Source organism: Lasioglossum baleicum, chromosome 4 (genome assembly GCF_051020765.1).
Source record: "Lasioglossum baleicum chromosome 4, iyLasBale1, whole genome shotgun sequence".
Lineage (NCBI taxonomy): Eukaryota > Metazoa > Arthropoda > Insecta > Hymenoptera > Halictidae > Lasioglossum > Lasioglossum baleicum.
This window is the reverse complement of record NC_134932.1, coordinates 5010454-5019162: the sequence shown is the minus strand read 5'-3', so window position 1 is coordinate 5019162 and position 8709 is coordinate 5010454.

The window sequence follows — 8709 nt, the reverse complement described above, 5'->3', positions numbered from 1 at the left end:
TCCCGCGCTCGTTTCGTCCGGGCAATGAAATTCCAAGTGTACACCGATGGAAAAAATTTTTTAATACGGCACCGAACGCGCGCGCCCAGGGACTAATGTTTACATAGTCGAGTGCACTTGACACACGCTAATCGCCGCCGCCTACCTATTCGCCGAATGAAACATGCAACGCGAAATGTAAAGCCGGCCGTTTAACCGATTGTGCGGGGACCAAAATGGCGACGCTCCGATGACCACCGCTGTAATTCCGAAGGGTCGCATCCGATTAGTTAATGCGCGGAATTTATTATTTACAGCCGTAATTCACCGTGATTCTAGAATCAGTTTAGTTAATGCGCGATACCCGCTATAGAATATTTCAACAGATGGAATATCATATTCGATCTCTCCTGCCGGCTGAAATTTTGTCTCTCTGCATTTTGCAGGAAGTATATTCAGAATTCAACGGGTGCGATGAATACTATACCGGTCTCACGATGTCTCTCGTAATTGCGAGATTCGTGTTTCTTTTCAAATAAGTTTTTCTCTTCGGTATTGCAAGATTCTCTTTGGTGAAAATGCCCGTTCCCTTTCCAGCATGATAAAAGGTACAATAAGATAATTTTTTATTACCAATTACGCCAGCGCACAGTGCGCAGGTTTAAAACTATGTTCATATTATGTTAAAACGTCCAAATGAATCATTTCTTTGATGTTGTTGTATAATTTAATGTTGTAAATATTTTACTCGGCGGTAGTTGTTTATAAAAAAGTTATTAACAAGAAAAAGTAATCTACTTTTTATGTATTTTAAAAACACATTTCACATTTTCATCTAGGCAGTTACTCGTAAGCTTTGATTAAATATGATTACACATTTGTTTATAAAAGCGAAGTATGATTGAAGAATGTTTAGTTCACAGCGAACAGTCCTAGTTTTAGTTAGTTGCGGCAGGCATAGCAGAAAAAGAGCGTTTGTGTGTCGAGGAGGCGAATGTTATAAGAATTCAAAACGAAGTTTCAGTTTCGGAAGAACTAAACTGCGAATTCATCTACTGAAGACCACCAATAAAACAAAATTTTGTTTATAAATATCGTTTTTCAATGTTTAAATAGATGACAATATTTATAATAATATCATGTTCAGATTGCTTCCAATATAAATAAAAAACCCACTTTGTTTCATGTCTCTATCATGAACAGAACAAAAGTTATTGAATTGACGTTTATATTATATTATAAGAAATTGAATTTTGTCCAGGAAACAGCCGTGCGCGAAGATGGGTGGTCTTCAAAAGTTTCGACCGTCAGTCCGCGGAATAATCACAATTATTAATTACGTCGGGAAAGGTAACGCTTCGAAGCAACATAAGAGACGCGATGAATGGATGGTTGTACAGTAACAATTAGACATTCCGCTCAAAACATCATTATTGTCCTCTGAGCGGCTGGGAGATTAATGAAAAGATACGTACATAAATGTACGCATGCCCTTGCACAACGAAGGTATAGAATCGCCAGGCGATCGCCCGCTGACTTTCTCCTCGATTATGGCCAGTCACCGTTCGACAATGAGCGTGCTCAAAGCGATAAAGTTCCCCGCGGTAGGCCGGAACGGTAACAACTCCGAAAGGAACTTTGATTACCCGCCCTTTCTTAACGTTGGTCCGGTTTAAAAGCCATCGCCGACCGACAAATTGTTCTTTATCTATATATTATATCGAGATTAGACCAGCCTGTGTGACCGCGCGAAAGGAATGTGGACACCATTACCGTCGACACGGTGATAAAATGGTAACGCGGCGAAATCCCGATAAAAACAGGTTGATGAGTATCTCTCGTTAAGTTTCCGTATCTTGTTACAGCATCTTAATGTATCGTTCGCGCCCGTTATCGAGTGCGCCGCTTTGTTCTTCCTTCGCTTTCGCGGAAACAGAGTTAACAGAGCCCGCATTTCGTCCGACCATAAATGACTAATTATATGGCTGCATAATTCTAGCCTGTTCAAGAACAACGCCATACCTGTGTCAACTTAATATTCATTCGGTGCTGAAGCCGCACATGAGAACATTGTGCTCTTGATTATTCCAGTTCTTTCTATTTAATTCTCGTGCGTTGGTCAATTTGACCGGAACGTGCCGAATTATATAAATTAATTTAATACCGTTTGTATTCATTCAGGCAAAAAATTGGGTTCTCTCTAATCGAATAGCAACTGCGAGTATCAACTCCGATTTAATTCGCAAAATATAAATTTAACATTTCCTGACCAATGCACACGCAGTGCAATCTATAATTAATAATTAGACTGCCGGTCTCTATGCAAATTCTCATTTTCACGCGCCATCTAACCCCTTGCCTTATAATAAATCCATTTTCTGTTTTATTATTATAAATAGACCGCGGCTGTCGGGCATTTCTGGTAAAAATGAGACCACATTCAAAACTGTGGAAAGATCTAAAAGATCATAATATATTTCAGTATTACTTTTAATCCATTACAATGATTTATCCAAAAGGAAAAACTCTAGATTCAAAAACAAAATTCTTGACATATGCATTTTCTTTGCTAAACCTAATGTTAAAACCTGCGAATATATCTTCCAGTTTTTAAACGACTGCAATCTACATCTCTAGCGATTATTAACACATTACCGACCGGTGATTATTGCTCAATTTTAAAAAATCTATAGTTCATGGCTAAACACTTTTTAATGGAACCATCAATAGTAACAGCAATTTTCATTATGAACTAACAAGACACCCTCAATAACGTCATCTAATAGTTTCATTTAAGATTGCAATGTAAAAGAAAATTTCTATGCTTTCTTTTGGTAAAGCAAAATTATTGAAAATCCTATTTATAGGCTTCCGGTAGGTAAAGTGTTAAGTCTGTCATTGTACAAATAAAAATAAACCTATGGTAGGTTTCAGTGGCTCAATAAAAAAGAAAAAAAAATGACAATGATTTAAAATGGAGATTTTATTTGAAACGGACATGGTGCATATTGAGAAAAGGGCAATGGGTAAATACATGTATAGGAAAAAGTTCAAGGACAACGCAATCGGAGCTGGGTCCCTTTTGTCAACGTTTACCACGGGAATTTCTACTAAAATAATTCGTGGTCCAGTACCTACAATTGTATCGAGAAACTCGGAACGAATTCAAAGAAATGTTCGCGTAACAAAAGCCGACGACTGTTCTACTAGTTCCGGAATTCTTTGCGCGATCGACATCGAAGTAGAAACAAGACGGCATCGACGGGTACATCGGATGCAACGATCGCGGGACTTTCAACACGTTACAGCATGCCGTTCGGGTAGGAAAACCCGGAATAAGCTCGGCTTACCTGCGCAACAGAGCAGCGTTCATGGAATCTGCTAATCCGATGGTAAACGAATAATTGAACATCGAGTCGGTACTGAACGAAGCATTATCAAGCAGCTCCCTGTATTATTATAGTCCGCTATATAGTTTGCATGGCCATCGCTGCGTCTGATGGTGATTAGGTTGTATCAATTAACACAAGCCTGCAATTGCTCGCATTAATCTCTCCCCTCTAACGGGTATCTCTAACAAGCGGCAGTAAATCCCCCTCTATTTCTACCGGTGTGTATACCCGGTAGAAAGAGGAACGGAGAGACACACGCAATGAGAGAGAGAGAGAGAGAGAGAGAGAGAGTCGAGCACGCACACGCGTTGTCCGGCATGCAGTGCGCCCGATCAAATATTCTATTAATCGCACGGCCGTCAAATCGTTATCATTGCGGGTCTCGTTAACCGGGAGGGGGTTACTGCTAATGAGAAACGACAGGGCCCAACGGCCGCCGCCGAGACTCCATTATTAATCATTGTACACACGGTGTCTACCGCGTTTTTACCGGATACTTTTTTACCCGTTCATTTCCTCGACCAACCATACCCGATTCGAAATGGAATCGCGGCCGAGCCGCCGCCATTCAGGTGTTTTATTAATCCGTTTTAATTGTGATACTCGCTCGACTGCGCCATTTCGATTCGAATGCTTTTTTTAAATTGATCGCCGAAAGGAAAAACAGACCGAACTGGCCAAAGCGAACGTTCAGCGATGCACTGATACTTAAATATTTTAGGATGCCGGAGCATTTCCACGAAGAATTTCAATACCGACGAAGAACGATCGGATTAATTTTTGTTTTATAAACACGAAACCCTCCCCCGACTCACTATCGCGCGCGCGCAACCAGGTAAATAGCAATTATCCGTTTTTTAACGCGCAACGAGCAACGCAAACACCCGGTCGCGCTACAAATGTTTCGTTACACGAAGATCGTTAACCGGCGGAAAGTCGAGTGTTCATTGTTAGATCTGTATCGTATAGCAAATTTGTTACAATGTTAACGAAGTATGCGCGCAAATGATCAGGAATTTATTATACTATATCGATCGAATTTCTGTGATTTTAATGGCTTTGTTCCTTTATCCGTAGATTATAACCGAGAGGAACCGGTCTGGTAAAATCAGGTAAAAACCGCTGATTTCCAGTGTTACCGATTCGATATTGATTCAGCTTCGTATCGTTTTAATTACGTTTCGCATCGTTAATTATAGAACGCAGCGAATGCACCCCGATAAAAGAATATGGCGGTGGCCGTGGTCCAGGTTTTCCCTGTTATTCGATATATTTGGGAATTCGCTGGAAGTTCATAACGGGCCGCATTAAAAATTCTACGAACATCATCAGACTCACATGGCACTTATCAATTATTAACGGAGAGTACGTGCTGGGCAATGTACACCCTTTGGCTGTTCGAAAAAGTTGCGGATTATGAGGCAATCCCTGCATTCATATTTATGATTCTCTTTTCTGTATTGTATTCGTTTCCTGATAGAATTAAAAGACTCGAAATGTAAACTTGTAAAAAGGCATTACAATAATTTAATTATGTTCTACTTGTTGAACTTGTTAGAGGAGAAAACACGTTTTCGTTCAACTTCTGTTTCTCGCGATTTACTTGGAAAACGTTACGTACAAGCTATTATTAAATGTTAGGTTTATATGTAAAACGAGCCATTTCGCCGCACGTACTTACTTCTGAATATGAAATCAGTCTCCGACAGCCGACACTTCCCTTCGTGATTATTGTACAGGATATTAAAACAAAATGTAGTGTCATGGTTTCGGCAGATGGTCGTTTTTCTTTGCACTCGAATGGCAACTGTAAGGCGCCAATAAAAATGGCCACACCATTATTCAAAACAGTTTTAATATTATTAAATTCGTCTGTTTTCTATAAATTGTGAAAAGTTCAACTGTTACATGTGAGAAAACTGATTAAATTTCATGTGCACAATGTAAAAAAGATTACATAGAATACAAATGTTCTGGGTCGAAAGAAATGATTTTGATTTTCGAATTAAAATTGCTTTGAGTGCAAAGGGTTAAAGGAAATTGCCGCAAAATTTTTTGGGGACCAAACCTAATCTAATCTACGGTTCCTTTGACAAGTTTGGTCCCCATGGTGAGTAGAATGCGATACAAGCGCAAACAAATTTCACCTTGAATTTCAAGGTCAATTTTGCGGCAATTTCCTTGAACAAATCTTCACCGATCCGAAGGTGTACAAATTTTGTTACACCGTGTACACATCGCAGTAATTCCGCGAGACGTTCATTTGCCTGTCTGAAATATCCCGGGCCGAGATTAAAATCCGCCGTTCGCGAGTGCTCGACTCGCCGAACGTGACCCGAAGGCGTTAAAACCGTCTCGAGTGGAAGAATGTAAATTTTTGTCCGGCAAATATGAATCAAATTAAGTCCTATTCGGTGGGTCGTTCGGCGGCGAGAAAGCCTCGAGATAAAGCTAAAGCTCGCGCGAACGGGCAAAGGTAAAAATTTACTGTTCTCCGAGCCGTTTCCACGGGCCGTAAAACCGACTAAACATTCGTGTCCCGGCCGTGCCAGTTTAGAAACAGTTGTAAAGTACTTTGCCACTTTTATATCACTCTTAATACTTTTGGCTGGGCCGAGACTCCCGGTAATTACTCCCGGCGCGGCCAGTTATAAGTAATATAATTAGAGCAGTTTCGTCGGCTTTGCCTCTCGTTTTCTTTCGCTCCCCTTTTATGGGGACAACCGATGCGTGCCGGGGGGTCATCGAACGAGCCAATACCAGCCGCTTTAAGAATGGGAACAGTCTTTTAATTTTCCCGATTACAGCTTCCTCTCTTTGCGAGAGGGGAGAGTTGTTCCCCGTGCAAACACGCGGCCGGAAAGGAAGCGGCACTAAACGTGCTTCCTGATACGATCGAGACCCAGTTAAAGAGAGCCCGCGATTTCTTCGAATGTTGCTGCGAATACCTCCACATGTACTATTGGGTCGCCTCTTCGTCATCGACATTTGTTAAAACAAACACGCGAACCCGCTCCCCAATAAAAAGCTTCGTGCGAAACACACGTGAAATGGAAATTCAAGCTTTTACGACCGCTAATACGCGCGGGGATTGAATTAGTATGCATGAACCCCCGGTTGAGTACCTTTTTGAAACGTGCCCGAGTACACGCGCCCGACGGCGAAGGTTGGAACATTGGCACAGTATTGCAATAACGCGAGATCCGGTCGGAATTTTATATCAACCTCTCGTAAATGTCACATGTGATCTACGAAAGTTTTACGTAGAAAGGTTACGTGCTTCGCCGAGGTGAAGGTAGCGAATACTGCAAGTACAGTGATCTTAGAAGCCATTTTCAACTATTCGAATCGTGGAAGCTCATTATTTTTAAGTGCAAGCTTAGACGCTTACGTAGCGAGCACCTGAAATTAATTTATCTCCATTACAATAATTGTGCAGGAGAGTTCTCGAGTGTATACGTATACAGTAATGGCTTGATCTAAGACAGGTAGTGCCAACTTGTTTCTCTCCGAGAATCGCAAGGTCGCTGCATAATACAGTATTTTATCGATAATTGTCCCCAAGACGGGTCTGCCCAGGGACAATTATCCTCCAGGGATACTATTCTTTGACTTTTGCCGAATTTATTGGGTTGGCAAATAAGTTCGTTCGATTTTTGTGATTTATTCCACTCTAACCACTCGGTCGCCGAGGAGTGTAAATGTAAGTAATCCAATAACAAAACTTCTTTATTTTTCATTATTTATTGATGGGACTCTGACCAACATATTCGTGGCATTTTTCTCATGAAAATGATACCAAATATGATACAATCCCAATTATAAATACTTATAATTGAATTATTATTGAAACATAGGTTTCAAACCAGCAACTGATACACATAATTTTTCAATGTTCATTTTTACATTATAAAGTTATTATAGCAAAAGCAAATTTCCACCTTTGATAAAGGTTCGAAACGGAACCGAAACGTCAGGAAAGAAGTAAAATTTTGCAAAATTGCTACATTAGTAATTGATCGAAACGGTAGCGCCGAAAGCATTTAGAAATTTGATATTCAATATTTACGATCGATAACTGAAATTATTTTATAATCCCAATTATATTGACTTGTGTAACGAACGATAAAAGTTTTCGACGCAAAAAAGGACAGCGTATGGGAAAGAGAGAGATGCAGTTAAAAGAATTTCCCATACGCTGTTCCTCCTTGCGTTCGAAACTTTCATCGTTCATTAAACGAGTCAATATTATCGGAATTATATCATATTTGGCATCATTTTCATTAGAAAAATGCCACGAATATGTTGGTGAAAATTCCATAAAAAAGTAATGAAAAATAAAGAAGTTTTATCATTGGATTAGTGTGGTCTCACCGATATATCCGAGCCGTATGATGTCATACTTCTCGGCGACCGACGCCTCTCGAGCTTGATAGCCCCTCAAGGGGGTACACCCCGCAGGAGTGTGGATAGTTCTGGGACAATTGTTGGTCAGACATTTGGGATACACACACACACACACACACACACACACACACACACACATTTATCGATAAAATACTGTACTTATCTTTTTCATTTACAAGGTGTCGATTGCATTAAAAATCTTTTAATATAGCGGTATCAATGTTCCCAGCCTTCGACGCTTTGTTTTATCACAGACTTGGCGAAGTGAGGTTTAAATTCCTTTTTAATCTTGAACCGCCAGGTACGTGTCTATACGTATAACTGATCGGAACTAGTCGGGAACTTGCACGACAAAATATCGCGGACCTTAGATATTCAGAAACGGTTTAACGAGGTTGCTCGCGGGTTTCCGCGAAATTTCGAATCGCTTGGAAGATCGTTTCCAAGTGGAACAGATTGAAATATTCAGAAGTTTCGAAAGTTGAGCACGCCTCAAACGTTTCGTAAGTTTCGATCCGGAGTTTCGAAATTCTTAAACATTCAGCGAACACCTAATTTTGTCAGGGGGTCGATACTTTCAATTTGCTCGTCGGTTATTAATTAACGCACCTTCGGTCATTATTACCTGCGTTGTCGGTGACCGTTTTACGCGTTTATTTTGTTACAAAACTTGCTGAAGGATCTCTCGGAATGCGTTCGATCTTCTCTTCTCTTTTTTTTTTTGGTCTCTCGGCCCACTTCAGCGGGCCCGCTTGTTTCATAACTCGAAAACTCATTCCGTGAAATGAAGCAGATATCGAAATACCTGCTTGTCCAACTTGTCCGACACACGGCATCGAGACCTTTTAGACTAATTACTGTCCGTTCACGCACCTGCAGGTTCGCGGAAAAGCGAACCACCGTTTCATTCGGCTTCATTCAGCGTCGCATT